General features: G+C 50.0%; 1 protein-coding gene across 3 annotated transcripts in view; it reads right to left on the reverse strand.

Moving 5' to 3' along the window:
• The window catches only part of LOC140709874 (beta-defensin 109-like), a 167,578-nt gene that overhangs the window by 44,365 nt on the left and 104,857 nt on the right, over nt 1-18,356 (reverse strand). The window contains exon 4 of one of the 3 annotated variants that reach the window (XR_012090673.1): nt 254-1,822. The exons of the other annotated variants lie outside the window; for them this stretch is intronic. The gene's annotated coding sequence lies outside the window, so the exon portion shown is untranslated. Of the gene's footprint in view, nt 1-253; nt 1,823-18,356 lie in introns of those variants that run through there. 3 annotated transcript variants of the gene reach the window in all.

The raw sequence follows: 18,356 nt of genomic DNA on the forward strand, positions 1-18,356 counted from the left end.
AATGACTTAGGGGAAAAATTACTACATTAACTTGGAAGTTAAACTTTGCAAACTGAATTTGTTGGACCTCATGTAAGCTAGATGATCAGTGTTTTAAATTGTTGTGTGTTTCCCTCGAGGATGGAAGTCTCCTATTTTCTCTCATCCACTGTGTACGCCGCTGCTGCCCACGCCTGTCCTCCACCAACCACAGTGCGGCCTGCAATTCACTCTGTACCACGCCTTCCACATCTTACCTGAAAGTCACTAAGTATAACCAAGAAGGAAATGAAAAGCAGATAAATGACCTCCGTCCCCACATCCAGCATGCAAATGTGAAACATTCATCAAAGTAAAACCAAAAACCCATGTCAGCTCATGATTGTAACTGGTAGAATTATGTGCATGGCAATTTTAAAAGTCTAGTTAAGCAAAAACCTAATTGAAAGTCTCAAGAAATACAAACTTTATACAAAAAGACATCGGCAAACATTGACAGTGAGGAGAGGACTTCGCTCTGCATCCAGTCTGTCCTGGAAGCCACGGCCAAATGCCAGACTGTATAATCCGAAAAGCAGAGAAAAACAAGTGTTGAAATGTGTACAATCTCAGCAATGTACAAATTTGACATAGGATGCTCAGAAACCTTGAATTTCCAATCAGAAAACAGGAACATGAGGAAGTTCCCCAGCAGTGCCCACCTTCTGCTTACGGCGCGTGTAACAGGAACGCTGGCCACCTCGGGGGGACAGAGGCTTCCTGGTTACACTCGCTCTGGCAGCCGCACAACTGGCCCCGACACAAACAACTGGCTAATACTGAAGAACCACCCGCTCCCTGGGCTTCGCTCACTCTTGGCGGGAGAGCGTGTTTACAGAATACATTATCGACTGAGTCCTCGTGCAATGCGTCAAACTTGTTGAAGGCAGGGCAACCCCATTCCTGGCCCAATTAAGTGAACTGAGCAGAGCAAATGCCCCGAGTTGGACAGCACTCAGTCACGACAGCAGCGGCCAGTGTTCGCAGGGCGCTGGTTTCGTGCCGGGAACAGTTCCAAGTGTCGTCTTTCTGTCCGTAGAATGTGCACTGCAACCCTGTGGGGCTGTTTGCAACACCCACCAGAGTTCTGAGACAACCAAGTCCAAGCGGTCTGTAGGCCTTGCCGCGTGGCCATCCACGTCCTCTGCAAACCAGACCTCACTGGAGGGACCGCGGGTTCCACGGCTGCCTTGAGGCACATGCTCCCTCCGCCACGTCTTCCTGGTCCCTGGCACCAACCCTCACGACCACTGCTGCCAACACTTTGTTTTCTCATGGCACCTGAGGGGCCTGTTCTTTCTGCCCTTGCTCGCTCCCTGCGTCCAGCTTGGAGGGTGCCCGCATCAACGCCAACGCTCATGTAATCACCACCCCTTCCATGGGGCTTGATGCCTAGGAGTCTCTATATCAGAATGTCAGATTGCTGTGCTTGTTGGAGAATTTCTTCCCAGCGTGGAAGTGAAGGATATAAAATTCTAGGTGCCTGCAATTACCTCATTTCCACTGCTAAGCAATTTCAGTAGTAGCACAAAACAAAAAAAGCTTTTTTTTAAACTTCTTTTTTGCAAGCTAAATACAATTTAATTTCTACATCCATGTTCTCATCAGCTCCCACCTGATGAGCAGGCAAACAGTAATTTTCAAAGAAACAAATTGTTCCATAATTTTAACACTTAGCATTATCACTATGAAGTAAGAATTATCCCAAAAATACACGATGATCTTGTTCTCACATTCAACAATAGATTGTCACACAGTGAAATAGCACTTAATGCAAAGGACTGTTTCTTTTCAGGTTTCTGATCTAGAAAAAAAAAAAGATTTCTGGCAAAGAGATAAACCTTAATTATGTAGCTATCCAAAATGCCTCTGAGAAAAATAATATCATCCAATTAGTACTTTAAAGTGTTACAAATGCAGCTGAGGTTTTTTAGTAATTTGTCCATAATTATCAAAAGAATCTTTAAAAATCTTAATACTGAAAGAATAACCATAAATGGATATAAAACGTAAAGCAGAAGAGTTAACATTTGGGGTAGATTTTGGCCCATATGTTTAACATATGCATAGTTATTTACCTAGCTGAAGTATATCCGTCTTCTGCTAGGCTCTTCAAGTCTGAATTTCAAACATAGACTGACTTTTGGTACATGAAGGCAGCTTTCAAAGATGTCAGGATCAGGCCGGGCGCAGTGGCTCAAGCCTGTAATCCCGGCCTTTTCGGAGGCCAAGGTGGGCCAATCACTTGAGGTAAGGAGTTCGAGACCAGCCTGGCCAATATGGCAAAACCCTGCCTGTTTTAAACATTTTTGTAATGAGCCGAGCGTGGTGGCACACACCTATAATCCCAGCTACTCAGGAGGCTAAGGCAGGGAGAATTGCTTGAACCCAGGAGGCAGAGGTTGCAGTGAGCCAAGATCGAACCACTGCACTCTAGCCTGGGCGACAAAGCGAGAGTGTCTCAAAAAATAACTTAACCCTCAGAAAAAGCTGTGAGCATCCCCGGCCCCAACCAACCCAAGGAATCACATGGCAATGGTTATCGTTTGATTTCGACACAATAAAGTTCTATTCTCCTCTCTAAACACAATGGTAAACACCTGCCATCAGCCCACAGAAACTCCCAGGACCCAGTAACACCGGACTAGCAAGACTAATGGGCCACGTACACAGGGTTCAGCTGCAGAAAGTGATGGCCCCAAGAAGGTGTGGGCGTTCAAACCAGATTCCTTGCTTTCAGGGTGGAGGGGCTTTCCGGGAAGATCTAGTCCTTGGGTCTCTGCCTCTTGGTTTTCTGTCCTGTTACGGGATGAGGATGGGCTGAAGGCAGGTCCTCCCTACATCTTCCGGGCAGGAGAGATGGAGTTGACAAGTGGACGACGGCTTTTCCAAAACGTTTCCGTGTTTATAACCCGTTATCGATCTGCTTACCCTGGAGATCAAGGAGGGGGAAGGAGGGGTGCAGGAGGGAGGGGGAAGGGGGAGCAGGAGGGAGGGGGAAGGAGGGAGGGGAAAGGAGGGGTGAAGGAGGGAGGGGAAAGGAGGGGTGAAGGAGGGAGGGGAAAGGAGGGAGGGGAAAGGAGGGGTGAAGGAGGGAGGGGAAAGGAGGGGTGAAGGAGGGAGGGGAAAGGAGGGGTGAAGGAGGGAGGGGAAAGGAGGGGGGAAGGAGGGGGGAAGGAGGGGGGAAAGAGGGGGGAAGGAGGGGGGAAGGAGGGGGGAAGGAGAGGGGAAAGAAAGGGGGAAAGAAAGGGGGAAAGAAAGGGGGAAAGAAAGGGGGAAAGAAAGGGGGAAAGAGGGGGGAAGAAAGGGGGAAAGAAAGGGGGAAAGAAAGGGGAAAGAGGGGGGAAAGAAAGGGGGAAAGAGGGGGGAAAGAGGGGGGAAGAGGGGGGAAAGAGGGGGGAAAGAGGGGGGAAAGAGGGGGGAAAGAGGGGGGAAAGAAAGGGGGAAGGAGGGGGGAAAGAGGGGGGAAGAAAGGGGGAAGGAGGGGGGAAGAAAGGGGGAAGGAGGGGGGAAGAAAGGGGGAAGGAGGGGGGAAAGAGGGGGGAAGGAGGGGGGAAGGAGGGGGGAAGGAGGGGGGAAGGAGGGGGAAGGAGGGGGGAAGGGGGGGGAAGGAGGGGGAAGGAGGGGGGAAGGAAGGGGGAAGGAGGGGGGAAGGAGGGGGGAAAAAAGGGGGAAAGAGGGGGGAAGGAGTGGAAAGAGGGGGGAAGGAGGGGGAGGAGGGGGGAGGAGGGGGAGGAGGGGGGAAGGAGGGGGAAGGAGGGGGAGGAGGGGGGAAGGAGGGGGAAGGAGGGGGGAGGAGGGGGGGAGGAGGGGGGAGGAGGGGGGGAGGAGAGGGGGAGGGGGGAGGAGGGGGGAGGAGGGGGGAGGGGGGGGAGGGGAGAGGAGGGGAGAGGAGGGGGAGGAGGGGGAGAGGAGGGGGGAGGAGGGGGAGAGGAGGGGGAAAGGAGGGGGAAAGAGGGGGAAAGAGGGGGAAAGAGGGGGGAAAGGGGGAAGGAGGGAGGAAGGAGGGCTGTGGAGGGAGGAGTGTGGAGGGAGGAGTGTGGAGGGAGGAGTGTGGAGGGCGGAGTGTGGAGGGGGAATGTGGAGGGGAGAGCAGAAGGGGGGTTCTCTGAGGAGGAAGAACAAGTTTCTGAGGTGTCTTGGAGACAGAGGTGGCAGTGGCTTGGGCTCAAGGCCCTCTGTTGCATAGTTTTAGGCTTTTTATATTTGTGAACTCTTTAAAAGATTTCATTTGAAAAAAACTGGAGTTGGGGATACTTTGCTTCTAAAACACAATTTTTTCAAGCCCAAGACTAAGTGCTGGGCATTGCTCATTCTATTACCGTCATTTCCTCATATTTAAAAATCAGCCGCACACCCCCAATCTCCTTCAGTGTAAACACCACCTTTTCCGAGGATCTCAAAGAGCAGAGCGAGCAGCCTGTGACCCCAGTCGTGTGCACGAGGACCGAAGAGCAAACGTGCTGTGAGGGCTGCGAATGACAGGAGAGGCCGAGGCTGAGCACCTGCCTGCACGGGCTGTGCTCCTCCAGGCCTAAAGGACACCCTCGCCTCTGGGGGTGAACAAGCAGCACAAGCTGTCAACACTTCTTCCAAAAGAACACGAAGAAAATTCAAACGAAGTTAGCACAGTTATCCCAACACAACCCTGCAACAGCCCAGAAACAGGAGGACCAGTGAGCCTGAGACGGGAAGTTCCCACAGCAGGACAGCAACGTTGGCATTAGGACTTTTTGGCAAAAAAAGACAAAAAAGGTAACATGGGCCACCAGTTATTTCCTGCCAGTGGAAAGACACCCACACACCCCCAGATGCCAACGGCGCCCTGGAAATGAGCCCACGCAGCGTCTCGTGTCTTCGAATGAGCAGACACGTGGTGTCCTCAGCACCCCCGCCCGTGACACACACACACCACACTTGACTCCCACACCTGAGGGTCCAGGGGAATGGCCGGAAGTCCCCGGAGGACAGGGTATCCTGTGAGGTCAGTGCAGGGCTACGCACCTCAGAGGGGCCCCCGGGCAGGCGCTCTCTCCCCAAAGGATGAACCAGTCCTGACCACACCCAGATCGCGGTGGCCTCCAAGCCAAGCGCCAACATCTCACGTCCAAAGAAACGAGCAGGTGCCTGCTGTGTGTGGAGCCCAAGCCCCTCGCAGAGCCCAGTACGAACCCACTGTCCAGGCCTGGGGCCGTCACCAGCCAAGAGAGGCGTCCGAGGCACTTCCCAGCAATGGCCACAGGAAGTAACAACTCAGGCCCATCAGGAGTTTCTTCACTATGCAGGTTTTAGAAGTAGAGACAGAGGTTCAGGTATAGTGGCACAAACATCGACGGACCCCATGGAAATGCGGGCGTTGTCCCTCCATCCCACCAGCCTGCATGGCTGCTCCTTTCTGTTCCCATCACACACGTCCCCACTCAGCCACGTCCCTTCTCCTTTTCCCCCACTGGGTTCATCAAATCAAACCTCGCTGTCCTTGGCAAATATACCATTAATTTACTTGCTGCCCAGAACAAAAGCACACTTGCAGTTAACATGACACCCCCGCTACAATAGAACAGCCTTAATTCAGACATGAGGCGGAGGAACAGAGGGAGGAGGGGTTGAAGGCCATCCTGGAATTGGCAGCTGTTTTCTGGGGAAAGCGTCCTTCCCACCCGAGCCTGACACTCGTGCCACACTGTCCCTGTGGTGTCTGAAAGCTCCATGAAGACAGGATCACTCTGACCTCTTCACACCCACAACGCCAAAGAGGAGCAGGTGTTCAGGAAAAGTCCCCCGCTAGTGGTGAGGACAACAATAATTCCTCGTGGTGCCCAGAATGTCAGGAGAAAACAAGGCACCATGTGGACGCCTTTCAGGTGAATTTTGCAATGATTCTACCGAATGCCAGTCATCCTTTTCCAGAAAATCAATACTAGAAAACATGTGTCACCAGCACAGAGATGGTGCTTTTGACGACTTACAAACACACCTACGTTACACTGAATTTATCTCAAGCCACCCTCTCTGTGCTAATGTAAAAAATCTCCTTTATTAACCAGTAGCCTTTCTCATCTGGAGCTTTTTAACAAGCAAGAGGGTCCTGTAACACTCAGGCATTCTCTAAAATGTCAAATGGAAGCCTAGAATCCTCTTCCATGCAGCTTCACTGCAAAGTATTTTGATGTGAGCCAAATTGTGCTATTCCTACACTTCCATAGAAAACTCAATACTTCATCAAGGAAACGCAGCATGATTTCTGCTAAACACAGAAATTGGTGGGGTGGGCATGGAGTTGAGGGAACATTACATAGAAAGCACACCCCGATAATCACCTGCATGAGAGCCACACTGGCTGGCAAGCCCCGGTCGGCTCGATCTCTGCACAGTCACAGGCGTGAGGCCTGGAGGGCAGACACCTGGTGCTGCTGACCACCCCAAGGTCGTGGCCTCTGCCCCTTCTCCGTTGCCCATCTGTTCCAAGTTTCTGGCAACACCGCCTGCTGCCCGCACTGCCTGATCGACTCTTCGTGAAGAGCAAATGCTGCCAGGATAGCTTATGAGTACATTTGCCAGGAAAGCAGCTCCGATTGACTCTGAAGACCCATTCTTGCACCCCTGGCAGCTCCCCTGCCCTCAATGTGTACGTGCTTGCAGCTCTGACCTTGCTCAGTGTCCACATAGGCTCTGTCCCCTGGAGAGCCGAATACAGACTCAATATTGAGTCAGAAGTTCACAAAGAGGGTGACGGTGACAAACTGCCTACCCGTCCCCCAAAACACAGGTTGAAATCCTCACCCTCAATGCGATGCTGTCAGGAAGTCTTTGGGAGGTGATGAGTTCCCGAAGCTGGAGCCCCGTGAATGGGGCTTGTGCCTCAGAAAGGGGCTCAGCAAATCCCTCACCCTCCCACTGTGTCAGAGCCAGAGAGGCAGGTGTGTGCTAACCAGGAAGCGGCCCACACCAGAACCCCCTCCTGCGGCATCCTGATCCCGCCTTCCAGCCTCTAGAACTGTGAGAAACAAATTCCTGTTGTTCATAAGCCACTCAGTCAATGGTGTTTCGTTACAACAGCCTGAGCTGACTCAGATGAAAATGCTCACTGTCCTACAGAGATGGCTACTTGCCCTCCTAGAAAGAGGGGTTTAATTAAAATCCCTGTCTCTCTTCGCCACCACCACAGATCTCACTCCCCTACCCTGTAAGCCAGCAGTTGTTAGGATTAAAGGAAAAGGAGGATCGTTTTAGACCAGCCCCTCCATATCGATCTGAGGCCTGTAACTTTGTCCACTTCCACGGTGGCTGTGTCACCGGATTCCCTATGCCAGCTCTGCGTCTACACCGGGTCCCAGGCTCTGCACAGACTCCTCCAGCTGCCCATCCAACACACCCATTTCCCCTTCCGCTTTGCAGTTGTCCTTCGATATCCAACTCCCAGCCCTCTGCAAGCCTAGGCCTTCCGATCCAGGCATTCGGGGTGAGCTCAGCCGTGCACTGGAGTCCTTGGCTCAGGTAACCCAGGCCCAAGGCGTTGGCACCAACGATCTACTGACTATGGTGTCCACACAGCCACTAGCCACCCCAGCCACACCAGGGCCTGGGAGGGGAGGCAGAGGAATCTGTGAAGCTGCCAACAGCCATGCGGGGACAGAGGCCCCCGGGATGAGGAGGATGCCATGGAAGAAAATTCTGAGAAAGAGCCCCAGGGCTGAACGGGTCTTGCATGCCCAAAGACTACACTGCTGAATTTTCTAGGTTTCTGAACTTAATCGCTGACGCACACAGCACGTGTTTCCTGAGTGCTAACCCCGCGTGGCATTGGATACGGCAATAAAGCAGGACCCCACCTCCCCCTTCCTCGCCCGCTCCCCCAACACATACACAGGGCCTCCGTCCTGGCGGGAAATCAGGCCTGGGCGCCCAGCTGGCACCGTGAACCTGGGAAGGGGGCCATCTCAGACGGACAGTGGCTGCAGCCTTGCCAAAGCCCAGCAGTCACCTGCACTGCCACAGCCAGGCTGAGTCCGGATCAACTGCACAGAAACCTGACCCTCTCAAGGGCACGCCTGAGCACATTAGGGACAGACACCGTCTCCTGCTTATCTCCAACACTTTCTCTGCTTGTCTAGTTACAAACGGACGACGCAGTCTCGGAAGCACAGCTGTGACTCTGGAGACAGATCCCAGGCCTCCCCCTGCTTCTCTCCGTGGTGCCATTGATGGGGAGGGGCCGGTATGGCCGCGAGGCTGCATACCCTCAGCCACCCTGCCACTGAGACGCGGGCCTTCAACGGTTACTTCTGCCAAAGAACCCTGCTGCGTCTTGGAGCACAACATGATGGCCGGGAAGCTCCACCCGGAGAAACAGCGATGCTTCTCCCCAGAGCCAATGGAGGGCACCCCCCACCCTGCATCCAGCAGCTTACTTACATTCTGGAAAACAGCTGAATTAATGGGGAACACTAAAATGAAAAGGTCACGCAAGAAAATTTAGAAGGCTGTGTGAAGTCTCAGGAGGTCCAAGGTTTCTGAACCAAGACTGTTGCGGTCAACGAGCTGACAGGGAAAGTTTCCACACGGGCCTTCAACAAGCAACGCTCAGCAGGGAGGAGCCACGTTCTGGGCAGAACCTCAGAGCCAGAACCTCAGATACCACAAAGTCACATCAGAGCCAACAGCAACTGAAATACAGCGCTGTCTTAAGATGTGTGCGTCACCTGTAGGAAGTTACTGGACATTAAGATGGTGGAAGAAAAGGATAACGTTAGAAACACATTTCAAGTAATTTCTGTATACAAAAAAATTCTACATCCACTGGCTTTCTTTCTGGGAGTAACAACTTTTACATGAGATGCACATCCCAGTTGAAAGGAGTTTGGGTTTTCCATGGGCAGAGACAAGGGTTCTCCAGGAAACGTGAACCCTTTCTCACTCACTGAGCAGCATGCCCTGAGGCCATCCTGGCCTCCCTGATCACCTCCCTGCTCTGCCTCCAGCCAGCTCCTTCCAGCACTCACCCCGCTGCTCCCAGAGCCTGCACTGGCCCAGGATCTCCTCTTCTGCTGCTGTTAATCTTCCACTTTAGGGCAAATAAGTTGGAAACTAGAAAGTTATAAGACCCCTGGCTTTTTAAAAATTTGTCTTCTGAGAAAACAAAGAATACTAATTCTACTTCCATGGTTTAATATGTTGTCCCCCATCTGCATGTTGATGGATATGTGTTTTTATATATATTTTAATCAATACTTATAAAAGCATGCATTGTTGGCTACATTCAGTTTAATTACATTTGATGTAAGAAGTTTTAATTTCAGTGAATTCACTCAAAATTTAAGCCCTCTGACATCTATTAATCAAATGGAAAAATGACAGGTAGATATTACAAAAATCAAGAGAAGTGTTTAATATAAATCCTAAACTTTTAGATATTTCCACAAATGTAATGTATACATTAGTACACAACCTTGAGCATTTTCACAACTCTTTGAACTCAAATTCCATTCTTAACTTTTATAGATAAATCGACATCCATATGTGATTTTAAATAGCTCAAACATCAGCTCTTAAAAACAACCAGAAATGCTGCGGGCAAATCCCACTGAGCAGCAAATAATGAAACTGCAGCCAACAACCCAGGTACCTCCCCTGAGGCATCTGGAACTTGAGGATTAAGAGCAGCCTTTGGTTTCTGAGGCGCCCAAGAGTGGGGACTCCCAACTCCCCAAGTCTAAAAAGGCCTCAGCGATAAGGACAACTGATCAAAAAGTCATCCCTGCCGGCTCCCTGCCACGGGCTCCTCCTTGCCTACCCTCAGCCACGTGTTTACAAGATCTCACTTCCTCTCTGTCCCGCAAAGCCTGATTCCTGAGATTCCAGCCCTACTGCTTTCTGGGATGTGGCCATGGATGTCAACTGCACCTGTAAGGGGAGAAGCTGTTCAGGATATAGGATCCTGGCCATCCTGGCAGCGCTCAAGCTGATACTGTCACTTTGTAGTGAGTTACTGACTGCAAAGGTTTAACTTTGAATAATTTAGATATGTGTATTCTAACAGGGAAATTCTGAACGTAGAACACAGGCCACACCCTCACACAGATGCTGTCTGGCCAGTACTCTTTTGTTTGCCTTTTCAATAGACGTTTTTAAAAGCAATTTTTGGTTCATAGCAAAATCAAGAGGAAAGTACAGAGAGTCCTCAGGTATCTCCTTTCCCAACACAGGCTCAGCCTCCATCATTCTCCTGCCCTCACCAGACCAGCATGCCTGTACGACCGACAGACCCGCATCAACACGGCACCACCACCCACAGTCCACAGCTCACATGAGGACTCGGCCTGCTGCTGCTCACTCTGTGGGTTTCACAGACGTGGAACGGCATGGATCCCCCATGAAAGCCCCACCTGGAGTTGTTTCCCACCCTCCACATCCCCTATGCTCCTCCCATTCATCTCTCCCTTCCCCAACCCCTGGCAGCCGCTGACTGTTTGACTGTCTCCACAGCTTTGCCTGTTCCAGACTGTGCTGTGGTTGGACTCAGACAGCAGGCAGCCTGTCCAGGTTGGAGACTCACTTAGCAACATGTGTTTAAGATCCTTCCGTGTCTTTTCATGGCTTAGGGGTCCAGTTCTTTTTAGTGCTGAATAATATCCCAGTATCTGACATACCACAGTTTATCCATTCACCTACTGAAGGGCATCTTGGTTGCTTTCCAGTTTTGGCAATTACAAAGTTGCTGTCAACATCTGTGTGCACATTTCCACGTGGAAGTAAACTTTCAGCTCCTCTGAGTAAACGTCCAGGACTGTGATTGCTCCTGTGGTCGGAGAGCTTAGTTCCAAGGAAAACCACCACGCTGCCTCCCACAGCCGCTGCCCCACTTCCCCCAGAGATGAGTGAGGGTCCTGATGCTCACACACCCACCAGTACATGGTGGTGTCGGAGTTCGCATTTTGGTCAGGCTGATGGGTGTACTCTGACGCCTCACCCTATGACATAAGACGTGGGCCATCTGTTCATGTGTAGATTTGCCATCTGTGAATCTTTTTTGTTGGGGTATCTGTCCAGGTCTTTAGTCCATTTTTAATCAGGTTTTTCATTTTCTTGTTGAGTTTTGAGAGTTCCTTGCATGGTTTGGATAACAGCCTTTATCAGATGAGTCTTTTACAGATATGTTCTCCGCGTCTGTGGCCTGCCCTCTCATGCTCCTGAGACACTATGTTTGTTATTATTAAAAACACTTTAGACAGAAGATGGACCTCCCAACCCACCACGGTTCTTATTTTGGCCGTGGTCACCATCCTCCCAGCCCTGGTTCCCACCTTTCCACGATCTGCTGGTCCTATGGGTGTCAATCCATACTAAGTCCCTAACATATCTCCAATGATGGCAACGTCAAAGCAGGCAGTTTGCAGGTAGGAAGGAGCTGATGGAGGCCGACATCATCTAAGATTTTGTGGCAGTTACTTTGATAAATTATCCCTCCTGCTACGAAGAGTAAGGTTTGGCCTTTTTTTTTTTTTTTTTTTTTTTTTTTTTGAGTCGGAGTCTCCTGTGTCACCCAGGCCAGAGTGCAGTATTAAAATCATGGCTCATCGCGGCCTTGACCTTCTGGCTCAAGCAATCCTCCCGCCTCAGCCTTCCAAGTAGCTGGGACCCACAGGCGAGTTTGATTTCTTTGCTAACGAATTCCTAATTCACCTCGCAGCGGGCCTGTCAGCGCCATATGCCCGGACGTCCACCTTGCTGACCGGCCGTGTGGTCTCTAAGGTGGATGCACTCCGGTTGCCCGGGCTCTGCACGCGATCCTGAGTCTCCAAGTCTGCCGCTGTAAAAGGGACTGACAGCCCAGAGAGTCTCGACATGCCACCGTGAGCTGGGCTTTATTCCACAGGGTGACTCTGCTTCCCGTGACAAGATGCAGCATGTGAGCACAGATCAAAGGGTATCAACAACTAACCCATTCCCCAGGTACTAAACAGAGGACCAAGAGTTTAATTCCTTACTTATTTGCTACCAGCTTGATTCGAAACAGCTTCCTGGGACTCTGGGGACAAACATCTCTAACTGGTGAGAATTCTGGCTTTAGTAACGGAAGAATCACCTAATGCCCATTTTGTAACTGCTGTTCTCATCAGAACTTGAGGTCAAAGGGTAAAATAAAAGGGGGGCCAAGATCTTGACACCCCAGTTTGCACAAGGCTAACCAGCGTGCTTGAGGGGGTGAAAGGAGTAGGATTTTTAAAGTGCTGAGTTTTAAAAACATTACTGTAGGCTGGGTGCACTGCCTCACGTATATAAGCCCAGCACTTTGGGAGGCCGAGGTGGGAGGATTGCTTGAGGCCACGAGTTCAAGACTGGCTTGAGTAACAGCAATATCCTATCTCTTTAAAAAGAAAAAAAAGTTAATAAAATAGTAATAAAAAGGTTAATACAATAAATTACTATATCAACATGGCAACCCCTGCTGTCAGACGAGGTGCACTCTCTGTGGCTAAGATGAGGTCCGGAGAGAAATGTAACCGGCATCATAGGGAAGGTGGACCCCAAAGCTCCACGGCGCTACTCCTGTACAGTCTGTTAACCAGCATGAAGTCTCCTCCACAATCAGAAGCCCCACCCTGGGACCCTGCCGGCAGCCCCAACTGGACAGAATGGCCTCGTGAATGTCCTTTCCCACCACAACCTGCAGATCCTGAGCCAGTCCTGGCTGTGACTGAGGCTGTGCATAAACGTCTGCGCCCAACAGCTTACCTTTGTACATGACACGCCCAGTCAACCTCATTTCAAATGTTACGCTTGCCCCAAGGTGAACATGGATGTTACAGGTTAACTCACTGCATGTGTGCTAGACTTTCCCTATAGGTGTTCAGACATTGCACGAACCAGATGAAAAAACCCCACTTTCCCTGTAAACGTTCCGACATTCCATGAGCCCGATGAACACACACAGCCAACAAACCCCGGAACGTGTAACGCCGCGGCCTCCTCCCCTCCTGAGGGGCGCGTGCTTACAGCTCCCCCGAGACCACATTTCCCAAAGCACAGAGTGTTACTCTGAAAAGAAATCCTCCCTTTTCCTTCCTCTGTACATCTCGTGGTCATGTTAACAACTATTGCTACAAATGCAGAGAAACGAGGTATCATCCGTGCCGGTCACCGAATTCCTAGCACCAAAGCTTCAGGGCCCCCCAGTCTGAAGGAAGCTTCTATCACCCTAAAGCCAACTCTGGACATGAAGGCCGAACTGGGGAAAGGTTGTGTCACCCGCAAATCTACACCACGGGGCCCTCTGCAGTTGTGTGTCAGGAACTCTTGACCTGTCCTGGGGTTTGGGGAGATCAGGATGCAAGCAGATACTGTACACTCTGCCACGGGACGGTGAAGTCTGCGAAACCTCAGAGGAACACAGAGACAAATGGCTGCACGAGTCCCACAGGCCGAGCCTCGATGGGCACCAGTGTCAAGAACACAGACACGCCAGGAGGGGCAGCTGATGCAGGCAACGCCTGCAACCCCAGCACGCGGCAGCGTACGAGAGTGGGGGTCTCTGGCCAGGCTCCACCACAACTGCCATATTCTGTAGTAAAATTTTAATCATAGGTTGTAACTAGTTATAACTCTAACTTGTTTTACAGATAAACAGAACACAGGGTACCAACAGACTCCAAAGTACTTCGCCTAGAACCAAGTCTAGAATGCAGATGGCTGCTGCTCCGAGTGTGATGAGTCCCCTGTAGTGCCATAAATCCTAGATCTAGGTGACTAAGTGCTCTGCCAAAACCAGATGGCACCCTGAGGCTCTGAGGGTACCCTCTCTCCCCAGGCCAGTCCATCAGCCCCAGCAGAAGCTTCTAGAGTAAGAAACTGTGGATTTGTATTGGACAGATGTAAACCAGGCAAAATCACAGGGACTCATCCTGGAAGCCCATCCGTTTACCCACTCATGCCCTAGAGAGCCCTGCCCCCATCTCCACATCCGCAATCACGCTGAACCACAAGAACTGGCTTCTAGGCCCTCAAGCCACTCCCTTTCGCCCCCAGAACAGACCCTTCTAAAACCGTGAGGCCCAGAGTAGCCTTAACAGGTGGTCCCAGCAGAACTGGCCTCTACATGTATTGATACTTTCTGTGTGTGGTGGGGTGGTGTTGGTTCTTGTTCTGTCACTCAGGCACAGTGCACCATAAGTACAGTGGTGCTATCATGGTTCACTGCAGCCTCAACCTGCCAGGCTTGGGTGATCCTCCAGCCTCAGCTTCCCGAGCACCTGGGACCACAGGTGCACATCACCACTCCTATTTAATTTTTTGTAGAGTCAGGGTCTTGCTATGTTGCCCAGGCTGGTCTCGAATCCCTGAGTTCAAAAGTGAACTGCCCACCTCAACCTCCCAAGGTGCTGGGATGACAGGTGTGAGCCACTATGCCCAGCCTAGAATTGGTTTTTCTTAAACCTGAGTTTGACACATGAACCCCACTCACATAGATATCAGCACACTCTCACAGCTCAAGGGTTTTTCTGAATCCCGATTCTGTCCTTTCAAAGATCAATATCTAAGATAGGGTCAGAACTGACCCTCTCTCAGTGAAGCCTAAGGGCAAATGCAGCAGCATCTCAGTGTATGAGGAGACAAAGTAAGAAGGGTGGAAAATACACACTGAAATTCTAGTGTTAGAATCATAATCACCAACACTTTCAGAGGCAATCTGCTTTCCAAAACATGTAGCTGCTGGATTAACTTCAAAGTCACCAGATTCCACAGACAGGAGCTCAGAGGGGCACAGCTTTCTAAGGCCGCACAGCCCAGGGCAGAGTAACTGCCTCGGGGCAAAGCAAACTAAACAAAGGCTTGGTTCTGTCACGGATGAAGGTGCTCAAGTCCTTCCAAATAGATTCTTCTTCTAAGTAAGTTAGATGCCTCCTACAACACTGTTTAGAGTGCCAGTGTGTTCAGAAACATGAAGTTGAAAATACATCTCAGGACCCCAAAATCACTAAGCTAAAGGGACCTCAACGTAAGGAACAGCTTAGGGCAAACCTACCTCCCATGCTTTTCCGAACAGAGACAGATACTGGGGGAGAAAAAAACAAGCCATGTACCTCCCTCACAACAGATCCACAAGGAAATTCCTCATGACAGAGGAGAGAACCCAAAGTCACCATCTGCACACGGAGATAAATGCGGATCTGACTGCTTCCTCTGGAAAGGTACACCAGAAACGCATTTGTCTGATCTACCTGTGACCTGGAAACCCCTCCCCGCTTCGAGCCGTCCCTCCCTTCCTGGACCAAACCAACGTACATCTCACATATATTGTTGTCTCACATCTCCCTAAAATGTGTAAGACCAAGTTGTGCCCCAAACACCTTGGGCACATGTCCAGGACCTCCTGAGGCTGTCGCAGTGTGTCCTCAACCCCTCCTGAGGCTGTGTCTTTAACCTTGGGAAAAGGAACTCTTTATGGGCTGAGAACCGTCTCAGAGATCCTTCTGGTTTACAGGAAGCATTCTCTCCTGCGAGTATAACGATGAAATCATGTGGAATTACAAAGTGCCACTTTAGTAAAGGCCAAAGGAATTAGGGTTCAATGTGCTAAAAAAACAAACAAAAACAAGTAACGTTCTGTCAATGGACCATGAAGCCCACACCCCCTTTTGCAGTGAAGATGTCAACTGGGGGTGTTTTGCTGACAATATTTCAATTATCTGGAGGCCTTGGGTCAAATGACGGCAAAACAGGAATCTGAACACTGTTATTCAGGAAACTATCTTCCACAGCCCCATCTACCCTCCCAGGCTCTCACCTTATGGTGTTTGTCTGCTAGATGATTAACAATAACTGCTCTGAAAAACTAGGTGTACAGAACAGACAAAAGTCAGCTCGGGTTGAGGGGAAGCAGGATAAGACCCCCTTCCCTGCAGGACGGTGGAGGAGGAACCTTCAGCACCTGGGTTTTCAGGATGCTGGATCTCTGAGAGCATCTCTCACAGCTCAAGTACGGCCAGACCCTCCTCTGACACAGCCTATTCAGGCGAAGGTGGCACCTGCCCTAGAGATCCACAGCCCTGCGCGGGGCTCAACTGGAGCTGAACTTTCCTCCCTTGGTAAGAGTCAGGGCCAGGGGTGGGGAGAGGAGAGAAGTAGCAGGCCTGAGGGGCACTGTGGAAACTCCATGCCATGCTAACTCTCGTCTGATGTGCTCTGGCCAAAGCCGCGCTTCTCGGAGGGCATTTCACTTCACACATCCGGAAGTCTCCCCACAGAACAGATCCTTCCCCAGGAGGCAGACACTTGGCTGTAACACGGGGTAATGAGGGGTGCGCCTTCGTGCCCATTCTGTAATGTTTCCTGTTACCTATTTTACCTTAAGCTACAAATGATTCCCGTTTACACGGGACACAGTGACACACACAGCAAAACACATGAGATTCAGTGTGATCCCACACCCGTCACTGCTGACCTCAATTTCTTTGTTTGTTTTGCTTCTAGAGTTTGTACTCTCTCCCGGGGTTCCAGGCCTGTGGATTCAACCCAACCAATCATAGATCAAGAATACTTTTTAATGTGTTTGTACTAAGCATTCAGAATTTATTATTCATTAAACAACTACTCCCATGGCATGTCCATGGCATAGCTGATACGAGCAACCCTGACATGACTGTCTGCAGGAGGATGTGCGTATGTCATATGCAAACACCATGCCATTTTAGAGCAGGGACCTCAACACCCACAGACCTCGGATGCCATAGGCAGTCCTGCAGCCCACCCCCATGGGCACTGTGGAATGGCTGTAATAGAAAATGTGGAGGTTTTAAATAGTTATGTACTAAATCTAATCTTTTGTTAAGAAATTACTGTGCATCATGTGTATTATTTGGAAGTCCTTCATGGCCCAGAGACTTGACATGTTCTTATCTTTTTGTCCACTGATCTAGTCATTTCGGTAAGCTTATTGAACACAAATCAATTTTACAATTAAATTCTTACAGGAATCACACTCTATCTGTAAGCTGCTTTGGTTTTTAAAGGGAAATAACCAATAGTTTTGCAAACCAGCTATATCAAAGAATAACAGGACAAAGCAGCCCCATGACATGCAAAAACAGGAGGTTTTAAAGCTAACTAGTGTAAAACACGTTACAAAACCGTAAATATGAAAACGTTTTACACCACAACAGATATTCTAGAAAAAACAAGATATTCAAAAAAGGCCTTTGCAGAAAAGCACTTCCCCCTTCATTTTTCACATGGTTTCCAGAAGCTTGTGTTTGGCAATGACCATTAACCAGAAGTAGCGTCCGCTGCAACTACTGCTACCGCAACACAGAATATTAAGGCAAAAAAAGAGAACACATTGATGAGAACAGGTAGAGTGTTATACAAATGAGTGTGTTCTAAAGTCAACAATGTTCAAATTCTAGGTCTCCCGCAGACACTAGATGGTAACCGCCAAAGCTTATGTACTTGACAACGTTCAAGGAGACCAATTTCAGAGCTGTTACAAGGCAGCACCATCCTCATGCGATTATCTCAGGTAGGTTTGAGGACAAGTACCCCCGGCACAGCAGGAAAGCTGCCCAGTCCAGCACTTCCTGAGGTCACAGACCTTCGCCTTCCCATGTCTTCAATAGTTCCTTTACACTGGGAACCAGACAGCAACAAATAAAACACTTCCTCAAATCTCAAGACAGTCTTTAGAGCTCTTTTCCTTGCCCCTTCTCTTACTGAAAAAGCCTATTTTGTAAGCAATCTGTATTGCTTACCAGAGCTGGGGCGGAAAGAGAGCTAGTGTTTGGTAGATCGAGTTTCAAGCGTGGGGAGACCAGGAAGTTCTGGAGATGGATGGCGGTGACCGCGGCACAACAGTGTGAACACACTTAATGCCACCAAACCATACACTTAGAGTGCTATGTAATTTTACCACAATCAAAAGACTAACTGAGAAAAGCCATCTATAATTACTGTCACTTCTAATATCTTACATCCCGTAAGTTTCATTTGCTTTTGGAAATCCTCAGAGTAATCATGAAAAACTAATACCCTGTCATCTCTGAAACGCAGGCAAAGTCGTTCAAGGGTTTTGATTATAGGAAAGTAGCTGGAAAGCAAAGTGTCCGTTAGACACGGCAGCCGTGGTAGGACAAACACATGGTAGGAAGGTGGTGGTCATGCTACACACAGATGGGAAGGGTTTGGGGAGCCATAGCACCCGAAGCTCGGGAGGCACCTGGGCAGGAGCTGAGAATGAACCAAACACGTTCGATCACGCAACATTCACGGACCCTGAGTCCAGCCACCGCCGCTGACATCCACTGTGGCCGGGGTGTCCTCTGCCACAGAGCTACACACCCTGCCGA

The sequence above is a fragment of the Chlorocebus sabaeus genome, chromosome 22, assembly GCF_047675955.1.
Source record: "Chlorocebus sabaeus isolate Y175 chromosome 22, mChlSab1.0.hap1, whole genome shotgun sequence".
Taxonomy (NCBI): Eukaryota; Metazoa; Chordata; class Mammalia; order Primates; family Cercopithecidae; genus Chlorocebus; species Chlorocebus sabaeus.